Raw genomic sequence first — 27,301 nt, forward strand, 5'->3', positions numbered from 1 at the left:
TGCTCCTTTTTTTTTTAAATTGAAAAATAATCTGGAACCAGTTCAGACCTTTTTCATAAACATTATACATTGTAAAAAATGGGGTTTGATTATATTGCTCTAACCTGATGGGACAAGGTACAAGTAGGGAGAGAAAATAAGAGAAGGGGGAGGGAAAGGAAGCAAATCCATCATTAATCAAGTCATGTTACAGAATCTCATAAAATCCAATTTAATTTGACATCTCATAACTTGAAGCAGCACAAAGTGTCATATGGAACCAATATACGGAGACACAGATGCAATAGCATTGCATAATGCTCTTTTTTCCCTTTTCATCCCATTCATTAATTTTTACCAGACTCCAGACTGAAAATATTAAGAACAGCAAAGTAACAGCAACTTTCTAGATTACATAACACAAACATATATCTGAAATTCTAAGATATAAAACAAATACCTGTAGATCTTAGGATAGGTGTTTACTGAGAAAAAAATATATTGAGAATTACAACAATATTGAAATGCACATGTAAATGATATAAAGCTTAAAATCATGACTGAATTTAGCGGAATCTCATTCAATGATTTTGTGTTCTATAAATCAAACGGAAATTATTATTTTTTTTATTATTGCAATTAATTTTTAATTCATTGCCAAACACATTTTTTTTCTGAAGGATGGTCAGTTTATTGGAAAATAACTTATTTAATTTTTTTTTTAATAAAAATGTTTTTTGTTGTTTTTTTTTTTAAATTAACTCTATAGAAATTCAAGGGGTCGATCCGATAAAAATCGTCGCCCGCAAAAGCTGGAGACGCCAATATTTGCACTGGTTTGGTATCACATATACAGCGTAACCTAGAAGTTACGCGCGAATATTTCTGCCGTCGCCCGTAGTTTTTTGGGCCATAGGCAGGTATACCAAACCAGCGCAGTTTGGTATCCAATATACAGAGTAAGGACTTACGTGGCGAAAATGGAGAAATCTTACTCCATTTTCACCTCGCCACAAAAAGCAGCCGTAAGAAGCCTTACGCTGACTATTGGAGCCCCGTAACTCCCTAAACTAGCTGCTAAATAAACCTAACACCTAACGCTTGCGCAATGTCTATCTACCTGTCAACCGCGATCCCCCGCCGCAATCCCTAATAAAGTATTTAACCCCTAAACCGCCGCCATCTACATAAACTAACCCCCTACTGTGAGCCCCTAAAACCGCCACCATCTAACTGATCTATCCCCTAATGTGAACCCCTAAAACCGCCGCCATCTACCTGATCTATCCCCTAATCTGACCCCTTACACCGCCGCCAGCTATATTAATATTATTAACCCCTAATCTAATATCCATAAAGTAATAAGCTCTATTACCAGCCCTTAAAAGGGCCTTTTGCGGAGCTTTGCCCCAAAGTTAACAGCTCTTTTGCCCTATAACCTGCCCTCTCTACACCGCCGCCACCTAAATTAGTGGTATTAACCCCTAATGTAAGCCCCTTACACCGCCGCCATATATATTACAATTATTAACCCCTAATTTAATCTACCTACCCCGCCGCCAGCTATATTATCTATAGTAACCCTAAGTATATTATAGTTAATATAGTTATTACATTATATATATTAACTATATTAACCCTAATTATATTAGGGTTAATATAGTTACTATAGTATTTATATTAACTATATTAACTCTATCTAACCCTAACACCCCTAACTAAATTCTTATTAAATAAATCTAATTCATATTATAAACTAAAATATTCCTATTTAAATCTAAATACTTACCTATAAAATAAACCCTAAGATAGCTACAATATAATTAATAATTACATTGTAGCTATGTTAGGGTTTATATTTATTTTACAGGTAAATTGTTAATTATTTTAACTAGGTATAATGGCTATTAAATAGTTATTAACTATTTAATAGCTACCTATTTAAAATAATTACCCAATCACCTGTAAAATAAATCCTAACCTAAGTTACAAATACACCTACACTATCAATAAATTAAATAAACTACAAATATCTATCTAAAAATACAATTAAATAAACTAAACTAAATTACAAAAACAAACAAACACTAAATTACAAAAAATAAAAAAAAGATTACAAGATTTTTAAGCTAATTACACCTATTCTAAGCCCCCTAATAAAATAATAAATCCCCAAAATAAAAAAATGCCCTACCCTATTCTAAATTAAAAATAGTTCAAAGCTCTTTTACCTTACCAGCCCTTAAAAGGGCCTTTTGTGGGGGCATGCCCCAAAGAAAACTGCTCTTTTGCCTGAAAAAAAAACACAATACCACCCCCCAACATTACAACCCACCACCCACATACCCCTAATCTAACCCAAACCCCCCTTAAATAAACCTAACACTACCCCCCTGAAGATCTCCCTACCTTGTATTCACCCCGCCGGGCAGAACTCTTCATCTGATCCGGGCGATGTCCAATCAAGCGGCAAAGAAGAATTCTTCATCCCGGCGATGTCTTTCTCCAAGCGGCAGCAAAGTCTTCTTCCATCCGGCAGCATCTTCCATCAAGGGGCATCTTCAATCTTCATTCATCGCTCTTCCGATGCGGAGCATCCATCCCGGCCGACGACTGAACGACGAATGAGGTACCTTTAAATGACGTCATCCAAGATGGCGTCCGTCGAATTCCGATTGGCTGATAGGATTCTATCAGCCAATCGGAATTAAGGTAGAAAAATCTGATTGGCTAATTGAATCAGCCAATCAGATTCAAGTTCAATCCGATTGGCTGAACCAATCAGCCAATCAGATTGAACTTGAATCTGATTGGCTGAGTCAATCAGCCAATCAGATTTTTCTACCTTAATTCCGATTGGCTGATAGAATTCTATCAGCCAATCGAAATTCGACGGACGCCATCTTGGATGACGTCATTTAAAGGTACCTCATTAGTCGTTCAGTCGTCGGCCAGGATGGATGCTCCGCGTCGGAGGAGCGATGAATGAAGATTGAAGATGCCGCTTGATGGAAGATGCTGCCGGATGGAAGAAGACTTTGCTGCCGCTTGGAGAAAGACATCGTCGGGATGAAGAATTCTTCTTTGCCGCTTGATTGGACATCGCCCAGATCGGATGAAGAGTTCTGCCCGGCGGGGTGAATACAAGGTAGGGAGATCTTCAGGGGGGTAGTGTTAGGTTTATTTAAGGGGGGTTTGGGTTAGATTAGGGGTATGTGGGTGGTGGGTTGTAATGTTGGGGGGTGGTATTGTGTTTTTTTTTCAGGCAAAAGAGCAGTTTTCTTTGGGGCATGCCCCCACAAAAGGCCCTTTTAAGGGCTGGTAAGGTAAAAGAGCTTTGAACTATTTTTAATTTAGAATAGGGTAGGGCATTTTTTTATTTTGGGGGTTTATTATTTTATTAGGGGGCTTAGAATAGGTGTAATTAGCTTAAAAATCTTGTAATCTTTTTTTTATTTTTTGTAATTTAGTGTTTGTTTGTTTATGTAATTTAGTTTAGTTTATTTAATTGTATTTTTAGATAGATATTTGTAGTTTATTTAATTTATTGATAGTGTAGGTGTATTTGTAACTTAGGTTAGGATTTATTTTACAGGTAATTGGGTAATTATTTTAAATAGGTAGCTATTAAATAGTTAATAACTATTTAATAGCAATTATACCTAGTTAAAATAATTAACAATTTACCTGTAAAATAAATATAAACCCTAACATAGCTACAATGTAATTATTAATTATATTGTAGCTATCTTAGGGTTTATTTTATAGGTAAGTATTTAGATTTAAGTAGGAATATTTTAATTAATAATATTATTAGATTTATTTTAATAAGAGTTTAGTTAGGGATGTTAGAGTTAGATAGGGTTATTATACTTAATATATATATATATATATAATAACGATATTAACTATATTAACCCTAATAGAAATAGGGTTAATATAGTTAATATAGCTGGCGGCGGTGTAGGGGGATTAGATTAGGGGTTAATGTATTTAATATAGCTGGCGGCGGTGTAGGGGGATTAGATTAGGGGTTAATACATTTATTATAGCTGGCGGCGGTGTAGGGGGATTTAGATTAGATGCAAAAGAGCTGTTTACTTTGTGACAAAGCCCCGCCAAAAGCCCTTTTAAGGGCTGGCAAAAGAGCTGAATTCTTTGGGGCATGCCCCGCAAAAAGCCCTTTTAAGGGCTGGCAAAAGAGCAGTTTACTTTGGGGTAATGTCACGTAAAAAGCCCTTTTCAGGGCTATTTGTAGGGTTAGACTTAGGTTTAGTGGTAGGGATAGTTTATTATTTTAGGGGTTAAATAATTTAATATAGATGGCGGCGGGGTAGGGGGATTAGATTAGGGGTTAATAATTTTAAAATAGATGGCGGCGGGGTAGAGGCTCACTTTAGGGGGTAGGTAAGGTAGATGGCGGCGGTGTTAGGGGCTCACTTTAGGGGGTTATAGATTTAATATAGCTGGCGGGGGGTCCGGGAGCGGCGGTTTAGGGGTTAATAACTTTATTAGGTTGCGGCGGGGTTTGGGAGCGGCGGTTTAGGGGTTAATACATTTTTTATTGTTAGGCTACTGAGGGGGGGTAGCGGATAGAGGGTTAGACGTGTCGGGCTATGTTTAGGAGGCGTGTTAGACAGTGCGGGTGATTTCATACTTTAGTCAGGTTTTGTAGGCGCCTGCAATTTTTTAACGTGGCGCAAGTCACTGGCGACGCCAGAAATTTGTACTTGCGCAGATTTCTGGACATCGCTGGTTTATCCGACTTACGGCACGTTAGCAACTGACGGCGCCGTATATTGGATAGCTCGAGATGCGAGCTGAAACTGCGGGCGATGCGGGTTCCCTCGCTTGTGCCGCAAACTACGCCGTATATCGGATCGCGCCCCTTGTGTATAAAATGCAAAAAAGATTGCAGCAGAAATCAGGAAAGAAATTATAAATACGTGAATAATTTGTAAGTCAGCAAATGGAAAAGGCTGATTCACTGTAGATTGAAACGGACAATAAAAAGTTTTATTTTAATTGTACAAAGTAACATGCTGCTTTTCAAAGAAAAGAGAATACATGAGCTCTAGAATGTGACCTGCTGGCTTAGCAGGAAACTCAAAGACCTTTAAATGTAGTTTATAGTGTAGTTCTCTGACCCTTCCTTCCAGTTTAAGTATCCCCGGCTGGGGTAGAAGTTTCATATTCTTGTCACAAGCAGTAAATTATGTCCAAAGAAGATCAGAGACATGGATTATATATGTTGCAATGAAGAGAGGGAAGCCATATGTGGTTACACATTTTAAACCTTTAACAAGCATCAGAGATCTATAAAATTCCTTTCCACCAAAAGACTTTCAATAAACTGTAAAGCTGTACCCTCTAGAAGTGAAGAGGTTACCAATGCCAGACTGATATGAGCAGCAGTGGTACAACACAAGCTTTGTTGGGGATCATTTACGTTTTGGAGCCAACATAAATATTACAGCAGGAGGCCTGGGGAATAGTAGACAAGAGGGGCCTTTTTATACAATTACTGTTGAGTGTTGGCTTAACATATTTATATTCTCAATCTGCTACTGGGATGCCTGGCAGCTGGTAGGTCCTAAAAATGTCACTGTTACAACATAATCATGGTGATTGGTAGTCAGTGCATGAACCTTCTGACACGTGGGACGCACACCTTGTTACTCTCTCCCCAGCATGCACACAAAACTATATCCATTGTGGCCTTGCTTACATTCTGTTTCCTTTGATTGGTATCGGGTTGCACGCTGATCCTTGATAACTGTGCATCATATACACTGCAAACACATGTTTAGCAGTTCTGTGCAGCCCTGGACCATTTGCTGCTTCTTATTATAAACCTGGGAAATTAAACATCTGGTTCCTTTCAGTAGCACGCTCATTTAAAGATATGTTCAAGCTGGTATTACTCAGTTGATGCTGGGATGTAATGAGTGTTTATTTGTGTTTATTTGTTCAGCTTTTGCAAGGGGCCCCTTTAACATAAGCCATCTATTTATCCCCTGACGTCACTAGCCTTTTAATCACCAAAAGATTAGTGCTTTGGGGCAAAAACTTCTAGGAATCATTTATTTCCCCCCAAGTGACAGAACTGGATATTTTATCCTGCAATAGCAAGTCCAGTATATCAGCTTAAAGGGACAGTAAAGTTAAAATTAAAGGGACAGATTACATTAAATTCTTCTCCACTTTAATTTGTTGGGGTGTATTAAAATGTTTACAAATAGCTCTGTTTACTTTATTTCAGCATTTGAAATAGTTGTTTTTCCCTGTGGTATCAAACTGGGATTTACCAGTAGAACAAATAAAGGGGACTTTCAGTCATGAAGTATAAAATACTTAATGCTGAAAGTTCCTTTATTTGTCTGCAGTGTTCGCTGTGCTGAGCGCCTCAGGCCGTCCACAGCAAAATGCTGTTTTGGAGAACACTGCAATCAGCTGTTAAAACACCGGAGAAAATTTGAAAAGTCCAATCGCATTCAAGAATAGAAAAAGCAGAATACACCTGCACTTTAACTGTTTCATGTTTGTCAATATTTTCAATACAATTGCAAAGTGAACTTAACAAAAACTCCCATGATGTAATAGCACAAAAATTACAAAAATACAAAATGTAAAAATAATAAGCACAAGAACAACAAAAAAAATAAAAATAAAGAGAAACATCAAAGGAAAGTCACTTTTTCAAGCTTTGAAAGTACAGCCAGTTTGAGTGAAACAAATGCAAGCACTGTTTCAACACCAGAAACGCCAGACACAGAAGTACCTACTACCTCCACACCAATTAGGGTGACGGTGGATTCGGATTTGGGATTAGGAGCCAAGCCAAAAAATGGGGTGAATCAGGTGGCAAGTCAAAAAGAAAAACACAAAGAAACATCAGAGGAGAATCCAGCACAGGGACAAATGATACCAAGATACCCAAGTCGACGAACCCAGTGGAAAAAGAAAAACAACAAAAACGACAAATAATAAATCTTTCATCAATTACATTGGATGTTAATGAAGTTTTGGTTCTTTCTAAGGGACTGGGCTTCTCACCTACAAGGGACTTCAATCTTTTTGAAACGATACTGGACATTAACAAATATGTCCGAAAAATAACTCTAACTAAGCATTTAAAAAATTTGGATTCAGTCAATCAGTCCTGTGGCTCACAGGGGGACACAATAGCTCTGAATGATACTTGCAACTTCAGAGATCTGTGTGATATTGTGTCTCTGTGTGAGCTACAGAATACTGACATTGATACAGGTGGTTATATTAAACAACGAATGATTAAGGATTCTAAACCCAATACTTTTTATCCAGTAAATGCTAGAAATGATGTTATTGAGCTTTTCCACTCAATTTTAGAACAAGATCTAATTGCATTATCAGATAAAGTCACTAATACTGAAAAGTCTGGTAATTATACCTTTAATAATTTGAGTAATAAAGAAACACAGGCATTGATGAGATTGAAAAATAATCAAGATTTAGTGATTGTTGACTCTGATAAAGGGGGGTTCAATTGTGGTTTTAAATAACACTGATTACCTTAAGGAAGCATACAGGCAACTGGGTGACACAGGCACTTACAAACAGCTAACGTTTAATCCTACCACTAAATTTCAGAAGGAGTTGAAACATCTATTGGATTTAGGGATGGAAAATTCGATACTCACAGTAAAAACATGTGAATATATTTTTGTTGAGAACTCGAGAGTTCCCATATTTAAATATTTACCAAAGATACATAAGTCCCTGGTTGACCCCCCGGGGAAACCAATCATTTCTGCGATTGGCTCCCTGGGGGAGAAACTGGGTAAATGGGTTGATGCACAATTACAACCAATTGTACAATCCTTACCAGGGTTTCTCAGAGACACCAAGCATTTAATCAGGTTAGTTCAAGATTTCCAATGGAATGAAGGGTATTTATTTGTTACTATAGATGTAACCTCGCTTTATTCCCGCATTCCTCACCTTAGGAATCAATGCTACGAAAAAGATGTTGGAAAGGTACTCAGGTTATATTCCTGATCTAATTGAATATATTTTACTGGCTATTACGTTGCTGCTGAACAGAAATTTCTTCATGTTTAATGGAGAGTTTTTTGTTCAACTTAGGGGAACAGCGATGGGGGCGAAATTCGCCCCCTCGCCTGCAAACCTTTATTTGACGAATTTTGAGGTATTTAAGATTTTTAATGAGAACAATGGCTTCCAAAAGAATATTAAAATGTACACAAGGTACATAGATGATATTCTTTTGGTGTGGGATGGTACTGAGGGAGAATTAAATAATTTTATTGAGTATCTCAATTATAATGAAGGAAATCTAAAATTCACCTACAGTGCCTCTGACACCAATATACCTTACCCCGATATATTGTTAAGTAGTGATGGACAAACGATTCTGACAGAGGTTTATAGGAAAGAAATAAGTGCTAACACTATACTTAGAGCTGACTCCTCACATCCTAACCACTTAAAAAAGGGAATACCGAAAGGCCAGTACATCAGACTTAGACGTAATTGTACAAATATAAATGATTATTGGAAACATGCCAAAGATCTAACTGAGCGTCTAGTCCAGTGATTTGCAACCTTTTTTTTTGCCGTGGCACAGTTTTTTACATTAAAAAATCCTGTGGCTCACCACCATCCCAAAATTTTACAAAATCACACATTGTAGCCTAATACAGGATATATATACAGTGTATGTATATATATATATATATATATATACACACACACACACACACACTGTACTGTGCTGTCATGCCATGCCTCCTACAAACTATACATGACATATTGACATTCATTCACAAACAATCATAATGATTGTCTGTGAATGAATGTCAATGTCATGGTTGTAAATGATGCCTGATGAGCCTGTCACATATCTCCCAATATTTCAAAATTTGAAAGAGGGACACCCCCCCACACTGTTGTCAGTCTGCCGCGGCACACCTGAGGATCTCTCATGGCACACTAGTGTGCCACGGCACACTGGTTGAAAAACACTGGTCTAGTCGATAGAGGCTACAATCTAGAGGTCCTAAATGAATTGTTCTTATTTGTATCAAGTTTTGACAGAAACGATCTACTAAAAGAACGTAGTCATACAAACACAAACACTAGACCTAAACGTAACAAAGGTATTAATTTTGTCACAAAATATAGTAGACAATTTAATGAAATCTGCAATATAATCAAAATGAGATTACCACTATTGGAGAGAGATATTGATCTAAAATTGGTCTCTGGGAATTGTAATTTTATTGCTAGCAGATCAGTTACTATAGGTGACAAAGTTAGAAAAAACTTTGGATCCAAAATTAACCCCTTAACGACCGACGACGTATGCCATACGTCCTCAAAAAAAAAGCACTTAACGACCGAGGACGTATGGCATACGTCGTCGGTTTAACAGAGCACTGGAAGCGATCGAAATCGCTTCCAGCTGCTCTAACAGTATTGCAGGCTTGCCTTGAGGTCTAGGCATCCTGCAATACTGTTCCCGAGTGCCGGGACCGGATTGATCACTCCCCCACGAGTGATCACTTCCGGTTTCGCTCCACGTGGAGCCCGGCAGTGTTTCAGAGCATCGGAAGCGATCGGACACGCTTCCGATGCTCTGCTTGTGTGCTAAGTGCCTCGGTGGGTCGAGGCACTTAGTTGGTTATTAAATAAAAGTAATAATTAAAAAAAAAAAACGAATTAAATAAAAAAAGCCCTAAATAGCCCCCCCCCTCCCCCTTCACTAGGCATCCAAGATGGCGATGCCCAGTGCATCATGGGGCCTCTGGGGGTGTCCCTAGCCTGCATCATCATAGGGGCAAGCTAGGGTCACCCAATCTGAGCCTCCCACCCTAAAAAAATAATAATAATAAAATACCCCATTTGTCTGATCATGTCAATATTTGTAAATATTGACACTGATCAGTGTGGATCTCCCTCCCTCTCCTCACTTGCCATTTTGTTGGAGAGAGAGAGAGACCTGTATTTAGCAGAGAGAGAGATTTATTTATTTTATTTGTTAAAAAATATAGAACCAAAGGCTCTTTTCAGAGCCATTAACCCCTAGCTTGCCAGTGATCACTATATATCACTGGCAGTAACATAGGTGCACTTTTTTTTTGCTGCATTTTGCTGTCTGTGCATTTTTTTAGGGGTTAATTTTGTTGTTGTAATTTTTTAAAAACCCAAAGGCTCTTTTCAGAAACATTTAGTTAATTTAATTTAATTTTCAGAGCCATTAACCGCTAGCTTGCCAGTGATCACTATATATCACTGGCAGTAGCATAGGTGCACTTTTTTTTTGCTGCATTTTGCTGTCTGTGCATTTTTTTAGGGGTTAATTTTGTTGTTGTAATTTTTTAAAAACCCAAAGGCTCTTTTCAGAAACATTTAGTTAATTTATTTTAATTTTCAGAGCCATTAACCCCTAGCTTGCCAGTGATCGCTATAAATCACTGGCAGTTGCATAGCTGTACTTTTTTGCTGTCTGCGCATTTTTTTAGGGGTTAATTTTGTTGTTGTAATTTTTTAAAAACCCAAAGGCTCTTTTCAGAAACATTTAGTTAATTTAATTAAATTTTCAGAGCCATTAACCCCTAGCTTGCCAGTGATCGCTATAAATCACTGGCAGTAGCATAGCTGTACTTTTTTGCTAGTTAATTTAGTTAATTAATTTAGTTAATTTAATTTAATTTTCAGAGCCATTAACCCCTAGCTTGCCAGTGATCGCTATAAATCACTGGCAGTTGCATAGCTGTACTTTTTTGCTGTCTGTGCATTTTTTTTAGGGGTTAATTTTGTTGTTGTAATTTTTTAAAAACCCAAAGGCTCTTTTCAGAAACATTTAGTTAATTTAATTTTCAGAGCCATTAACTCCTAGCTTGCCAGTGATCGCTATAAATCACTGGCAGTAGCATAGCTGTACTTTTTTGCTAGTTAATTTAGTTAATTAATTTAGTTAATTTAATTTTCAGAGCCATTAACCCCTAGCTTGCCAGTGATCGCTATAAATCACTGGCAGTTACATAGCTGTACTTTTTTGCTGTCTGTGCATTTTTTTAGGGGTTAATTTTGTTGTAATTTTTTAAAAACCCAAAGGCTCTTTTCAGAAACATTTAGTTAATTTAATTTAATTTTCAAAGCCATTAACCCCTAGCTTGCCAGTGATCGCTATAAATCACTGGCAGTAGCATAGCTGTACTTTTTTGCTAGTTAATTTAGTTAATTTCATTTTTTTTAGTAATTGTTTTCTGTGACAGATACAAAAATGTCACAGAAAAGATATAGTGCTGAGGAGGCGTATGCCATCCTTGAGTCAGAGTCAGATGCCTCTATTTCTGACTCAGACCCCAATTTTGACCCTGCCATGTGCTCAGATACATCACTAGATGCAGTCTCAACTGATAGTGATGTATCTGTGGCTGCTAGCCCCCCTGCCAGCCCCCCTGCTACCCCCCCTGCCAGCCCCCCTGCTAGCCCCCCTGCCAGAAGGAGGCGTGTTGCTGCCATTGCTGCTGAAGAGTGGGTAACGCCTCATCTCCAGAGGCCAGATATCCCACCCTTCACAGCAAATGCTGGCATAAATATAGATGTGGCAGGTTTTAGCCCCAGCAGTTTCTGGAAGTGTTTCTGGGCAATGATATATTGGGGAACATTGTCGCCCAAACTAATTTATATGCCCATCAGTTCCGTGCTGCAAAGCCTGGAACATATTTGGCAAAGCAGCAATGGGCCCCCATCAATGTGCCAGAATTCAAAAAATTCTGGGCATTGACTATGCTGATGGGCATCATAAAGAAACCCTCCATTCGCTCCTACTGGAGTACTAGCCCCATCTGCTCTACCCCCATTTTCTCCCAGACTATGTCGAGGAAGAGGTATGAAATGATTCTGCATTTCATGCACTTCAGCGACAACAGCCTGTGCCCCCCTAGGGAGCATCCCCAATTTGACAGGCTGTATAAAATCCGCCCCCTGATAACCCACTTTTCTGCCAGGTTTGCAGAGGCTTATACACCTGGAAGGAATATATGCGTTGATGAATCCCTAATGAAGTATAAGGGAAGGCTGGGATTCAAGCAGTATATTCCTTCCAAACGCTCCAGATATGGGGTAAAGGTGTATAAGCTCTGTGACAGCGAGACTGGGTATACTCAGGCCTTCCGGGTGTATGAGGGAAAGGATAGCCACCTTGACCCTCCAGGTTGCCCAGAACATATGGGAACCACTGGCAAGATTGTCTGGGACCTGATATTACCCCTAATGAACAAAGGGTATCACTTGTACTTAGACAATTTTTATACAAGTGTCCTTTTGTTCAAGCTACTGTATTGCTTTGATACAGTAGCTTGCGGTACAATTAAAAAGAACCGCGCAGGTTTCCCAGGACAGCTTGTACGCACCCGGCTACGAAGGGGGGAGACCTCAGCTCTGCGCCAAGAGGAGCTGTTGGCACTGAAGTACAGAGACAAGAAGGATGTATACCTTCTTACCACCATCCACACAGAGAGGACGGTGGCGGTTTCTGTACGTGGCAGAGCTGAGATCATAAGGAAGCCAGTGTGCATCAAGTCTTATAACCGTCATATGGGTGGGGTTGATCTGGCTGATCAGCTGCTGCAGCCCTACCTAATTATGCAGAAGACAAGGGCCTGGTACAAAAAGGTTGCAATTTACCTAATGCAGATTGCAACCCACAACGCTTTTTTGTTGTTCAAAAAAGCAAACCCCAGAGTTAAAAAGACTTTTTTACAGTTTCAGCTCCAGATTATTACGGGCATTTTGTACCATGATGCACCTGCTCCCCGGGCGGTGATGGGAGAGAGCAGAGTTGGGGCTACCCATTTTATTTTTAAAATCCCCCCTACTGCCACAAAGCAGAAACCACAAAAAAAATGCAGAGTCTGTACCAAGAGGGGGAAGAGAAGGGACACCATATATCACTGTCCTGATTGCCCTGGACAGCCTGCACTCTGCATTGGGGACTGCTTCAAGCGGTACCATACAATGGTCAATTTTAAAAAAAATAAATACATTTGCTGTTATATATATATATATATATATTTTTTGGTTATGTTTACAGTTAGATGTTTTTTTGTTTTTTTTACTTTTACTGTGCCAGATTTTTACATTTCACTACTCTATTTTTTTCTAAAATTGGGCCTGTTTTTTTTTAACCAAAACCCCTGTCAAACCTATGCATGGGGGACATTGGTGTTCTCAGGGTGCCTTGCAGAAAACAACCTGAAGTATGTTTTTGTAATAACTTACAACAGTCTCTCCTAAATCATAGTCAAAATGTGTCTGTAAAAATGAAAATTGAAAAATTACCACCATACACTTTCTCCAATTTTTTGGGCTAAAACGGTTGCTTCAAAGGCATCAAAGCACACCATATACAATACCTTGGGGTGTCAACATTTAAAAAATATACACTTTGATGGCAATAAATAAAAGTGGGGTATGCGATAGGCCCCAAACTAAAGATAGGCCTATCAGAAGAAATACTCTCATTTTTAATAACTAAAATCACAAGTCATAAAATTGTAACATAACCTTCCCAAAATCCTGGCAAACCTATGCATGGGGGGCATAGGTGTACTCAGGGTGCCTTGCAGAAAACAACCTGAAGTATTCTTTTGCAATAACTTACAACAATCTCTCCTAAATCATAGTCAAAAAGCAATGTGTCTGTAAAAATGAAAATTGAAAAATTACCACCATATACTTTCTCCAATTTTTTGGGCTAAAACGGTTGCTTCAAAGGCATCAAAGCACACCATATACAATACCTTGGGGTGTCAACATTTAAAAAATATACACTTTGAATGCAATAAATAAAAGTGGGGTATGTGATAGGCCCCAAACTAAAGATAGGCCTATCAGAAGAAATACTCTCATTTTTAATAACTAAAATCATGTAACATAACCTTCCCAAAATCCTGGCAAACCTATGCATGGGGGGCATAGGTGTACTCAGGGTGCCTTGCAGAAAACAACCTGAAGTATTCTTTTGCAATAACTTACAACAGTCTCTCCTAAATCATAGTAAAAAAGCAATGTGTCTGTAACAATGAAAATTGAAAAATTACCACCATATACTTTCTCCAATTTTTTGGGCTAAAACGGTTGCATCAAAGTCATCAAACCACTCCATGTATAATACCTTGGGGGGTCAACTTTTTAAATATAATCACATTTATGGAAAACAAATAAATTGGGGTATGTTAAAAGACCCCCAAAAAAGACGATAGGCAAAGAAAATATGTTAAATGTGAAAAAAAATCACAAACACATGTCAGACATTTGGCATTGCACCGCCCAAACAAGCCACCAAACCTATGCATAGGTGGTATCACTGAACTCAAGAGATGTTGGTGACCACATATTGGTGTCTTCTTTGGTAGTAACACATAACAGGAGCTGTGAATCCATGTCTAAAGTACAATGTATGTGAACAATAACACAAAGAAATGAATGCCCAATAGTTTGACAAAGACTAGTGGTTGAATTAGTGTATGGAAAGTGTTAAAACACCTGCATTTGAAATACCCTAGGATGTCTACTTTTCAAAAATATATGGTTTTATGGGGGTAAATTACATTGGCCGGCTTCAGAAATGTCTTAAATAGAACATGGGTGCATGGGATGTGAAAATGGGAAGTGTAAAAAATGGAATGCGCTTCCTAAAAATAAGGCCTTCTAGCCCCCAGAGAACCCAACACACCTATACATGGGTGGTATCACTGTACTCAGGAGATGTTGTTGAACACATATTGAGGTGTTTTTTGGCAGTAACACATAACAGGAACTGAGAATCCATGCCTAAAGTACAATGTGTGTGAAAAATAACACAAAAAAATGACTACCCAAAAGTTTGACAAAGACTGGTGGTTAAATAAGTTCATGGAAAGTGTGAAAATACCAGCATTTCAAATACCCTAGGGGGTCTACTTCTCAAAAATATATGGTTTTATGGGGGTAAATTTCATTGACCGGCTTCAGAAATGTCCCAAATAGGACATGGGTGCATGATGACCGATGTGAAAATTCCAAGTTGAAAAACTGGAATGCGCTTCCTAAAAATAAGGCCTTCTAGCCCCCAGAGAACCCAACACACCTATACATGGGTTGTATCACTGTACTCAGGAGATGTTGTTGAACACATATTGAGGTGTTTTTTGGCAGTAACACATAACAGGAACTGAGAATCCATGCCTAAAGTACAATGTGTGTGAAAAATAACACAAAAAAATGACTACCCAAAAGTTTGACAAAGACTGGTGGTTAAATAAGTTCATGGAAAGTGTGAAAATACCAGCATTTCAAATACCCTAGGGGGTCTACTTCTCAAAAATATATGGTTTTATGGGGGTAAATTTCATTGACCGGCTTCAGAAATGTCCCAAATAGGACATGGGTGCATGATGACCAATGTGAAAATTCCAAATTGAAAAACTGGAATGCGCTTCCTAAAAATAAGGCCTTCTAGCCCCCAGAGAACCCAACACACCTATACATAGGTGGTATCACTGTACTCAGGAGATGTTGTTGAACACATATTGAGGTGTTTTTTGGCAGTAACACATAACAGGAACTGAGAATCCATGCCTAAAGTACAATGTGTGTGAAAAATAACACAAAAAAATGACTACCCAAAAGTTTCACAAAGACTGGTGGTTGAATTAGTGCATGGAAAGTGTTAAAATACCAGCATTTGAAATACCCTAGGGTGTCTACTTTTCAAAAATATATGGTTTGATGGGGGTAAATTCCATTGGCCAGCTTCAGAAATGTCACAAATAGGACATGGGTGCATGATGACCGATGTGAAAATTCCAAGTTGAAAAACTGGAATGCGCTTCCTAAAATTAAGGCCTTTTAGCCCCCAGAGAACCCGACACACCTATACATGGGTGGTATCACTGTACTCAGGAGATATTGTTGAACACATATTGAGGTGTTTTTTGGCAGTAACACATAACAGGAACTGAGAATCCATGCCTAAAGTACAATGTGTGTGAAAAATAACACAAAAAAATGACTACCCAAAAGTTTGACAAAGACTGGTGGTTGAATTAGTGCATGGAAAGTGTTAAAATACCAGCATTTGAAATAACCTAGGGTGTCTACTTTTCAAAAATATATGGTTTGATGGGGGTAAATTCCATTGGCCAGCTTCTGAAATGTCCCAAATAGGACATGGGTGCATGATGACCGATGTGAAAATTCCAAGTTGAAAAACTGGAATGTGCTTCCTAAAATTAAGGCCTTTTAGCCCCCAGAGAACCCGACACACCTATACATGGGTGGTATCACTGTACTCAGGAGATGTTGTTGAACACATATTGAGGTGTTTTTTGGCAGTAACACATAACAGGAACTGAGAATCCATGCCTAAAGTAAAATGTGTGTGAAAAATAACACAAAAAAATGACTACCCAAAAGTTTGACAAAGACTGGTGGTTGAATTAGTGCATGGAAAGTGTTAAAATACCAGCATTTGAAATACCCTAAGGTGTCTACTTTTCAAAAATATATGGTTTGATGGGGGTAAATTCCATTGGCCAGCTTCAGAAATGTCCCAAATAGGACATGGGTGCATGATGACCGATGTGAAAATTCCAAGTTGAAAAACTGGAATGCGCTTCCTAAAATTAAGGCCTTTTAGCCCCCAGAGAACCCGACACACCTATACATGGGTGGTATCACTGTACTCAGGAGATGTTGTTGAACACATATTGAGGTGTTTTTTGGCAGTAACACATAACAGGAACTGAGAATCCATGCCTAAAGTACAATGTGTGTGAAAAATAACACAAAATAATGACTACCCAAAAGTTTGACAAAGACTGGTGGTTGAATTAGTGCATGGAAAGTGTTAAAATACAAGCATTTGAAATACCCTAGGGTGTCTACTTTTCAAAAATATATGGTTTGATGGGGGTAAATTCCACTGACCAGCTTCAGAAATGTCCCAAATAGGACATGGGTGCATGATGACCGATGTGAAAATTCCAAGTTGAAAAACTGGAATGCGCTCCCTAAAAATAAGAGCTTTTAGCCCCCTGAGAACCCGACACACCTATACATGGGTGGTATCACTGTAAACAGGAGATGCTGCTGAAGACATATGAGGGTGTTATTTGGCAGTAACCCTTAATATTATCAGTAAATGTATTCTTAAATTGCTATTTTGTCAAAAAATCAAATTATTTTTTTTTCCTCCCCAAACTTTGGCATAGATTGGTGGTAAAATGGTTGCATGAAAAAAGTCAAAATACCCCAAGTTTAATACCTTAGGTTGTCTTCTTTTAAAAAATATATACATTTGAAGGGTTATTCAGGGATTCATGACAGATATTGGTGTTACAATGTAACTTTCGCCAATTTTGAAAAAACATGGTTTTGAATATAGCAAAGTGCTACTTGTACTTATTGCCCTATAACTTGCAAAAAAAGCAAAGAACATGTAAACATTGGGTATTTATAAACTCAGGACAAAATTTAGAAACTGTTTAGCATTGGTATTTTATGGTGGTTGTAGATGTGTAAGAGATTTTGGGGCTCAAAGTTAGAAAAAGTGCATTTTTTTTCATTTTTTCCTCATATTTTATATTTTTTTTTATAGTAAATTATAAGATATGATGAAAATAATCATATCTTTAGAAAGTCCATTTAATGGCGAGAAAAACAGTATATAATATGTGTGGGTACAGTAAATGAGTAAGAGGGAAATTACAGTTAAACACAAACATCGCAGAAATGCAAAAATAGCCTTGGTCCCAGATGGTCAACAAATTGAAAAGCGGTCTGGTCACTAAGGGGTTAAAACAAAAGAGAAAAAACCCAGCAATTGGCTTCCTACAAATATTGGTTTCCATAAATGTGGGGTAAAACCTTGCAAATGTTGTGATTATGCTCTGGTAGGAGCTACCTTTAAATCTAGGCAGACAGGATTATTTTACAAAATAAGAGAGCGTATCAACTGTAACTCTATTTATGTAGTTTATCTTATTACCTGCACATTTTGCAATTTTCAATATGTTGGCCTCACCTCTAGAAATCTCAAAGATTGAATAAGGGAGCATTTACTATCGCTAGAAGCAGAGACCCCTAAGACCCCAGTTGCCAAGCACTTCTTTGAACATCCCAACAGATTAAGGCATTTTCTATATCAAGGGATTGAACAAGTTACACTGGGAGCTAGAGGAGGTGATAGATACCAGGCTCTTGCTAAAAGGGAAATATTTTGGATTTATACCTTGAAAACAGGTCACCCATCAGGTATCAACAAGATTAGTGATGTTAAACTTTTCATTGATAGATGAGGATAAATATAAATCTCAAAATAGCACCAGTGTTAGCTAGCTCCCAAAAAAATGATTTCAGTATAGGATTTGCATAAATTACAATATATTAGAAATTACAATGAATTGAAAAAGCTAGTTCATTTTTATGCCTTTCAAAATTTCAATCCCTTTAAAAATGTATTCAAAAAATTGATATGGTTAAGTATGGAATTCAGTACCTTATTAATATTTAAATCCTTGGTAAAATAACAACGTTGATTCTATGTTAGCATTTAATTTATTTAATTTATTTCATTTTGTGTTATTTCCTAGTAGATCTGAAAAATGTAACTTTTGTTAAGTATGGTACAGCGGTTAATGATCTTATATATGAATATTTTTTTCATAATAGTCTCACTCTCTATGAAAATATGCATTAATCTTATATACCTTTAAATTCAGATAGACTATTGATTATGTTTAAAAGCTGTTTCTATACAGAAATAACTAAGTTGCAACATTTGCGATACATATTATCATCTACGTATAGATCTTAGCATGATTGTTTCCCATCTTTTTGCATTGTATTTCTTTTAATTTGTATTTTACATTTTGTATTTTTGTAATTTTTGTGCTGTTACATCGTGGGAGTTTTTGTTAAGTTCACTTTGCAATTGTATTGAAAATATTGACAAACATGAAACAGTTAAAGTGCAGGGGTATTCTGCTTTTTCTTTGCTTTAATACGATTGGACTTTTCACATTTTCTCCGGTGTTTTAACAGCTGATTGCAGTGTTCTCCAATTGCTCTGATGAACTGCCAGTAAGGCAGGAAACGCGTCAGCGGTGGAGTCTCTAAGTGTGCTGTGCCAGGTCTGTTTTAATGAATCCAATAAAGTGATATTTTAATTTTTATCATCTCTCTCTCTCACTATCCTGAAGCTTACTGAACTGTGAAATTTGCATGGTGTTGGTTCATTTTGAATAAGGGTTTGGTAGAGCCCTAACAATTTCAGCACAGGACAGCCTACGACACAGGTAGTTACCTGCCGTATTCACAGAGGACCGGACACCGCTTACATACCAGAGGGTGAGCGTCTTGACATCGAGATTTCACAAGTGCATTGCTATTATAGTAACGACAGGGTCTGTCATCCTGTGTTCAACCCTTACAGTCATGGACTGATGCCGGAGCGGTAAGCCCTCTGTATGAGCTATATGCCAGTCTTGCTTGTTAATATGACAAACGGTTATTAACCTCAATACTCTGTGATATCCGCAATTGGTGGGACCCCAGGATAGGGGATTTTTTCCATAAGAGTTACACTGTTACAATTGAATATAAAACTATTATAGTCCGCACAATTTTTCTGGATTATTAAAAGGCTGTTTTGCACTGAAGTACTCTTAGCCAATAGCCATACTGGCATTATGTTGTATGGCTAGTACACTATTGACTAAGAGTACCTAAGTGCAAAATAGCAATCTACCGTGGGCGGCCTGAGGCAAATAAAATAACTTTCAGCATGAAGTATTTTATACTTCATGACTGAAAGTCCCCTTTATTTGTTGCACTAGTAAATCCTAGCACTTTATGTATAGGTTAAAGAAAACCTGTGTAAGCATAGCCAGCAGAAGAAATGACACTCCCAGTAGGAGGTAGAAGAGATAAGCAATAAAACTTTCATTTTCAATTGTTCTAACGAACAAAATCAATTACTTCAAATACAGAAATAAACCTAAAGGTGCAACTTCTCGTACAATTTATACTCTGCAGTTGGTATAACAAATAATTGGAAATACATTTGGTAAAGAATGGAGCATGCATTTATAAAAAAATAATTCCAATTTCATTATACTTTCAAAATGGCTTCATTCTCTTTAAATCTGTTGTTTAAATAGTAGGTTCAGAAGCAGAAATGCACTTCTGGGAGCTAACTGGCACATCTAGTGAGCCAATGAAAAGAAGCATATATGTGCAGTCACTAATCAGCAGATAGCTACTGAGCCTACCTAGGTATTCCTACTTGTGTTTGACATGTACTACTGTGTATTTCAGATATGATTGCATGCTGCATACATCACTACCAGCCTGATGACAATCTAAGGACCACTAAAAGGAGCAACTTCCTGTAAGATTTTTCGGTGTAATAAGTGATTCACAAAAATACATAAACTGAATCTGATTTAAATATTTGTTGATAAAGGATTAATAATCTACTCATCATTGCTTTATACCATTATTTCATATATAATCTGCATTGCACAACTGAATGCAGTACAAGTTAGGAAGGAATGTGCAAAATGCAGAAAATCTATAGCTTGATCACACTACAGCTGACAGCAATCTCACCGAATGAGGATTTTGACTCCAGATTTGGATAATCTGCCAACTAACATTGAGGTCACTGGTTCTAATCTCAGCAAAGCTACCTCAGCTATTATTTATCCTCTGACACTAACTGGTTAACTTTAAGTCCCTGCTCTAAAACATTCATAGGCTATAAAATAATCATTTTTGAGAAAAGTGCTATAGCAGAAATATGATAATTGTTATTAGTCAAAATTTTCCTGCGATAATTACCAATATTATTACTAAGGTTGCGTCAGATGCAAAGATGACTTGACTCAGCAATATAAAATAGTATCTATGTTAAGCATAACATTGTTTATTTAATTTTTTTTACATGTTCTGTTTAGACTGAAGTAATAATTAATATTTAATTCCAATAGAGTGCATTAGCATGACTGTAGTGTAGTAACATCATTTTACATGATTTGACCTATAAGTGTGCATGTGTATTTGCAAACTAAAGTTTAATAGATCACAAAAGTGTTATTGTGGTTACTACATATGCTAATTAATCCCAACTTTCTGTACTGGTATAGTGAAGGGTGAATGGACACAACGGTATAGGTCTGGGGATCTCTCACTGGAAAGAGAAAAATGTCTTCTTTTAAATTAAGTGTCACATGACCCTTTGGCCATCATGTGATTAGCCTGAAAATGGCAGATTTCTAACCGTTCTACAATAGGGGTCTCAACCAAACTAAATCTCCTTAGGTTCATACAGCCATCATGAGACATCTGTGAGTGGAGACCTCCGTGGCAGTGGAGACCCTCCTTTTATTAATACTAATATGACCCTATTGATATCACATGATTGATATAAAAAGTAGTGAATTTTGTGTTCGCTAGACATTAAGCTCAGACAAATAAAATGAATTGTTCACGGAAAATCTTTACCCTTCCTACTAAAAATAAGCCATCACACATGTGAGACCTAATTTTCAGTTGATCTAATCAAAGTCTTCTAATGACTCTCTAGCTTTTATAGATATATGACTCTATAATTGGACAAGGCGGGACCACAGGACCCAGGTAGAATTTGACAAGGGTGGTACATATGGAGAGAAGCAAATTCTGGCTAATAGTGTTTTGTAAGAGAATTGTTCTCATATTTAGTCTGTCATCTGGGTATCAGCATATGCATGTATACAATTTGAACTACCCATTATGGTTGGGTTTAAACTGTAAACGACAGAGTGTTGGAAGGTCGTTATTTAATTTTTGGAACCAGGCACCACAATGTCTTATGCCCTGCATAGATACAGTGTCATAGGCTTAAAATTGGCTACTATTAAAAATGAATATCATAATTTGATATTATTATGCTTGGAAAAAAATGTTTTATTTGCCCCACCCAATTCTGTGGAAGCATGGCTGCCATGTATATGGTTTGTAGGAGAACATTTGTTTTCCTTGGGTAAACGAAGCAAAGGTTGTCCCACAACAATGCCATTCAGAACTGTGCTTATATAACAGCAGTAGTACTCGTCATTCCATTGTTGTTCTTAGGCTATTACAGCTAGGATTACCCCTTTTAAAGTCACAGGGTCTGCCAAGAGAAGTGCTGAAATCCTCTCTGATATGCCAGATAAGGTAATATGATTTTACATCTTGTGGAAATTTTGATTAGAAATGTAACCCCTTCGTTACCAGGAATTTCAGAAAAAAACTTGTTTAAAATACCAGAGAATGTTTAGCATTTTTGCTATCACTCCATTTAAACAGTAATAGAGCCTAGTTTTTTTTAATTTACCTGTCAAAACTATATATATATATATTATTAAGTAGACAACCCAAGGAATTGAGCTAGGCTAATTTTGTTATATTTCATGTCCATATTTCCCTGCCAAATGCAATCATAAAAAAAAAGATAACTTTTTCACAAACTTTGGGTTTCTCACTGAAATTATTTACACACCACTTGTGTATCATGACACAAATGATCGTAAAAGCTTCTCTAGGATCGCCTTTGTTCATAAATAGCAGACATGCATGGATGGGACACTGCACTACAGAAAAGGGGTGAAATGGGGGGTTGGGGGCCCCTACATTATGATCGTGTGGAGGGGGGAGGTGGGGACCACTACAGTACATGAATATATTTATATATATTTATTTATATATATATATATATATATATATATATATATATATATATATATATATATATATATATATATTAAAAAAACACACATACACAATTTAGGAACTGGCAGACAGCTGCCACTGGTGGGAGGGTTAGAGATCTGTTCAGAAGGGATCAAGGAGATGGAAGGGTTGAGGAGAGAACACTACACTGCATAATAATAATAATAATAATAATAATAATAAATAATAAAATAAAAAAATAAGCCTTGAACTGTAGAGTGGCAGACTTTTTGCCAGTACCTAAGATGGTAGGGATGAGTGTATGTGGGGGAGTAAGAGAGCTGTTTGGGAGGGGATCATGGAGGTTGGAGGCTTTGCCATTGGTTTTTGGTAATTAGAAAATCACTAATTGCAGCTGGGCACCACACTTCTCATATTCCTGGCAGCGAAGAGGTTAATTAATTAGATGGTAAGGGAAATGCTATACTTATGTAGGTATTACCCTCCTACCTGACACCTCCCACCTCCATGTTCCCTCCCAAACAGCTCTCTTATTACCCACCCACACTGATCCCTACAATCTTAGGTTCTGGCAGACAGTCTACCATTATCAGACATCCCAAGTCTCCCTGAAGTTCAGGGAGTCTCCCTGATTGTAATAGTGGCTCCCTGATGCCAGCAAATGGAATGTAATCTTCCTGAAACTCCAAGTTCCACGATCCAATGTGGCCCAAATCCGGAAAAGTGTTTCTTTAAGGAATGCCTTTAGTTGGTGGGATGTTATAGAACCCTAAAAGCGTGCATCAGTAGCCAAAATGCCCCCACTGATTCTAATAAAATAAAACACAAATACTAACTTATTTACTGCACATAATTAAACTTTGTATTCTAAAATATTTAAGCATTCAACAAGCGTACGATCACTGAAAAATAGGTTTGTTGTATGTGGTTGTGCAACAAAGCTACTTTTTTTTTAATGTGACTTTAGTGGGAAGCTACTTTAATGATAAGTCCCTATCTTATTTAGGGTTTCAAGGTGTCCAATATATAACTGGGGGGGGGGGGGTAGCGGCGCAGTAGCGGGTGAAGCCACCTCCCTGAAATGAGTTTTTCCAGGTTGGGATGTCTGCATTATGCAGTATAGGACTTCTTTCTTTTTTTTTTTTTTTTTTATTTTCTGCAGTGATAGTGTAGTTATCCCCCTCAACCCTTCCATCTCCCTGATCCCTCCAAAACAGCTTTCTAACCCTCCCACCTTCCTTAGTGGTAGCTGTCTGCCAGTACCTAATTTGTATGTGTTTTTTTTTTTTTTTATTAGTTTATATTTTTATATATGTATTTTTTCTGTAGTGTATTGGTTCCCCATTTCCCACCTCCCCGCAATCATAATGTAGGGTGGCCCCAACCTCCCATTTCACCCCTTTTCTGTAGTGCAGTGCCCCATCCCTCCCTCTCCGTTACCATTTGAAGAGAGATGTCTGTAGCTCAGAGACTACTGGAGCTTCCTGCAGCTACAATGTATATATATATACGTTATGCAGTACTGTGGGCTTCGTACCGCATGACGTGTATATATACATATCATATTGGGTCAAGGGGTTAAAAGTTATTATTATTCTTGAAGAAATGGGTCCTTAGAACGCCCTGTTTAGCAGAATATGGTGTCTACAAAGCAGAAGTACTTTGCATGGGGACCTAATTTTTATGGCACTTAGAAACAACCAAGTGTATTTGCACAGAAATGATGAAGACCAAACAGCAGGAATGCAAAGTTAGATAACTGAAGTAAGTATACACTTCAAACCTATCTGCCCCTCCTCTTTCCCTAAAACAGGCCCCTAGCCCTCACCAACACGTTGGCATCACAAAGGTATTTGGTCTATGGTCAACCCTACTAGGCCCCCACCCTAGGTAATCCCTTGCACTCCCCACCAAAAACTGGCACCCACACCAAAGTGGGAGGTGCAAGGGTGTCAATAGGGTCCACATGAATGGCCTATTAGGGGCGATACCCAGGAGTTTGGTATAGGCAAGGGGCTTGACCAGATAGCTTAAAAGACATGATAAATTTGGTGTGTCCAGGTAGGGGTGCCTTCTCTGTATGTTTTGCTAGACAGCTGTAAATTACACATACTGCAGTGAGGAATATGAATAGAGCTTCTAGACAACACCATATATCTTTCTCTCTTAGCACCCTATAGCATGTGTAGCTCATAGCTGTCCAGCAAAATATGACTAAGGTGGGAATGTTAAGCTGGAGACCAGTGGGGTATAAAAAAGCAAAATAGGGTGGTTATATTTACTGGCTATATAAGTCAGGGGAGTCAAAGAGACAGGATAGGTTAAGAGAGATGAGGTGCCAGATATCTTATGGGGATCCATTTGCAAGAGCACTAGATAGCAGCACTATTTCCTGCCATATATTGCTCTAGATACATACCTAGATATCTCTACAATACTGAATATCATGGGAACAAAGCAAATTCGATAATGGAAGTAAACTGGAAACTTTTTTTAAAATGTTATGTTCTGTATAAATTTTAAAATACATTTCTTGCGTTTCATATCCCTTTAATGATATTAGAGAAAGTCAATCTACAAAGAGAAAACATATTAATGGGAGAGAGTTTATTAGTGTACAATACTGACCAAATTAGATTCAAGGTGTTAAATCAGTGCAATTGTGTTTGTTTTTTTTTAAATAAATAACATTTATAACAGCAAACAAACATATTTACTGACAAGTGAACTATCAGTTGTCTTATTTAAAGGGACATCTAAAAACAATTAAAACAAATATTTATCACTGGTGTGTGTGGCTGAGAAACATCTACTCACTGTTCTTTTCATTTGTGGCCAAGATGTATAAATAACTAACAGATCTGTGCATTTGTGAGAAACATCAGGAATATAAATGTTTAAAGGGATGTTCTAGTAAGAATTAAACATCAAATTTCCTTTGTTCTCTTGGTATTCTTAGTTCAAAGCTAAACCTAGGCAGGCTCATATGCTAATTTCTAAGCCCTTGAAGGCCGCCTCTTATCTGAATTAATTTTGACAGTTTTTCACAACTAGAGGGCATTAATTTACGTGTGCCATATAGGTAACATTGTGGAGTTATCTAGGAGTTAGCACTGATTGGCTAAAATGCAAGTCTGTCTAAAGAACAGAAAAAGGGGGCAGTCTGCAGAGGCTTAGATACAAGGTAATCACAGAAGTAAAAAGTGTATTAATATAACCGTGTTGGTTATACGAAACTGGGGAATGGGTAATAAAGAGATTATCTATCTTTTTAAACAACAAAAAGTCTGGTGTATATATATATATATAAATAAAATTAAAATGGTGGCACTCAAAACTCAAAAAATTCAAAATACAGAATAGTGCTAACAGTCACAATGCATAAATATAAACATATACCATGAAAAGGAAGGGCTAATGAGAAAATACTACATGAGCCAAAGTGTGACACAGGTTGCACTTAAAAACGGTTTAATATGAAAAAGATATAAATCAGCGGGGATCCAATACAATGAAACCATCCACAGGCTGAACTAATCCCGTGCAAAGTGCAATAATTACTTTCAAAGAATTGCAAGCACAAGTAAACATTTTTTCATAGGTATGAGAATAGTACATAAATAATACTCAATAAAGTACTCAATAAAGTTTGGGGCTCACAGTGCTCATGCACACCCTATGTTTGAAAGCGTCCCTTGTAGTTTACCAAGCGAAGCAAAAGTTCAACCGGCATACAGAGCACATAATGCAGACGCACACTCTGAAACAACACCCAGAGAACAAAAGCACCAAACAGTCCTGGGCAAACAAAAGCTGTTTAACTTACGGATCCTCCAGAGCACTACTGTTCTGTGTTAAAGGAAAAAAAAGTTGTGGTCACATACATCATGCTTTTTCTCAGGAACTATGGGTTGTCCCAGGGGCTTCGTCAGATAATGTGTGCACTTGTTCACAGGCTTAAATAGCCCTTTACTACAGGCTATATTAAAAGCAATTAAATACAACAAAGAATTATGTACAATTATATAACGTTGTATGACTGAATCATAAAGTTCGCCTAGTCTTGGCATCTAAAATGAGAAATAATTTGCTTGTGACCCTGGACATAGAGTCTTTGTGCTCGTCCATCCCTCACAATGTTGGACTTGAAGCAGCTAAGCAGTTTCTGGATCTCAGAGGTGAGAGCTTTAAGAAACACACTGATTTTGTTATCCAGCTTTTGAAGTTTGTACTCAAAAATCAAAACATTTTGTTTGATAGAAAACTTTGCTGTCAACAGAGAGACTCGGCCATGGGTGTCAAGTGTGCCCCTGCCTATGCTTGCTTACACCTAGGATTCTGGGAGCAACAAGAGGTGTTAAACTAAGCAAATGGGTGGAGGCACACGTGGTACTGTGGTTAAGATATGTGGACGATGTCTTCATTCTGTGGGATGGCAGTATTGAGGAGGTCAACCTATTTGTTGAACTCCTCAATAAGAACTCCTTTAACATCTTTCTAACTTATGAAGTCAATGAGGTGGAAACTTCCTTTCTAGATCTTATAATAT

This window comes from Bombina bombina, chromosome 6 (genome assembly GCF_027579735.1).
Source record: "Bombina bombina isolate aBomBom1 chromosome 6, aBomBom1.pri, whole genome shotgun sequence".
Taxonomy (NCBI): domain Eukaryota; kingdom Metazoa; phylum Chordata; class Amphibia; order Anura; family Bombinatoridae; genus Bombina; species Bombina bombina.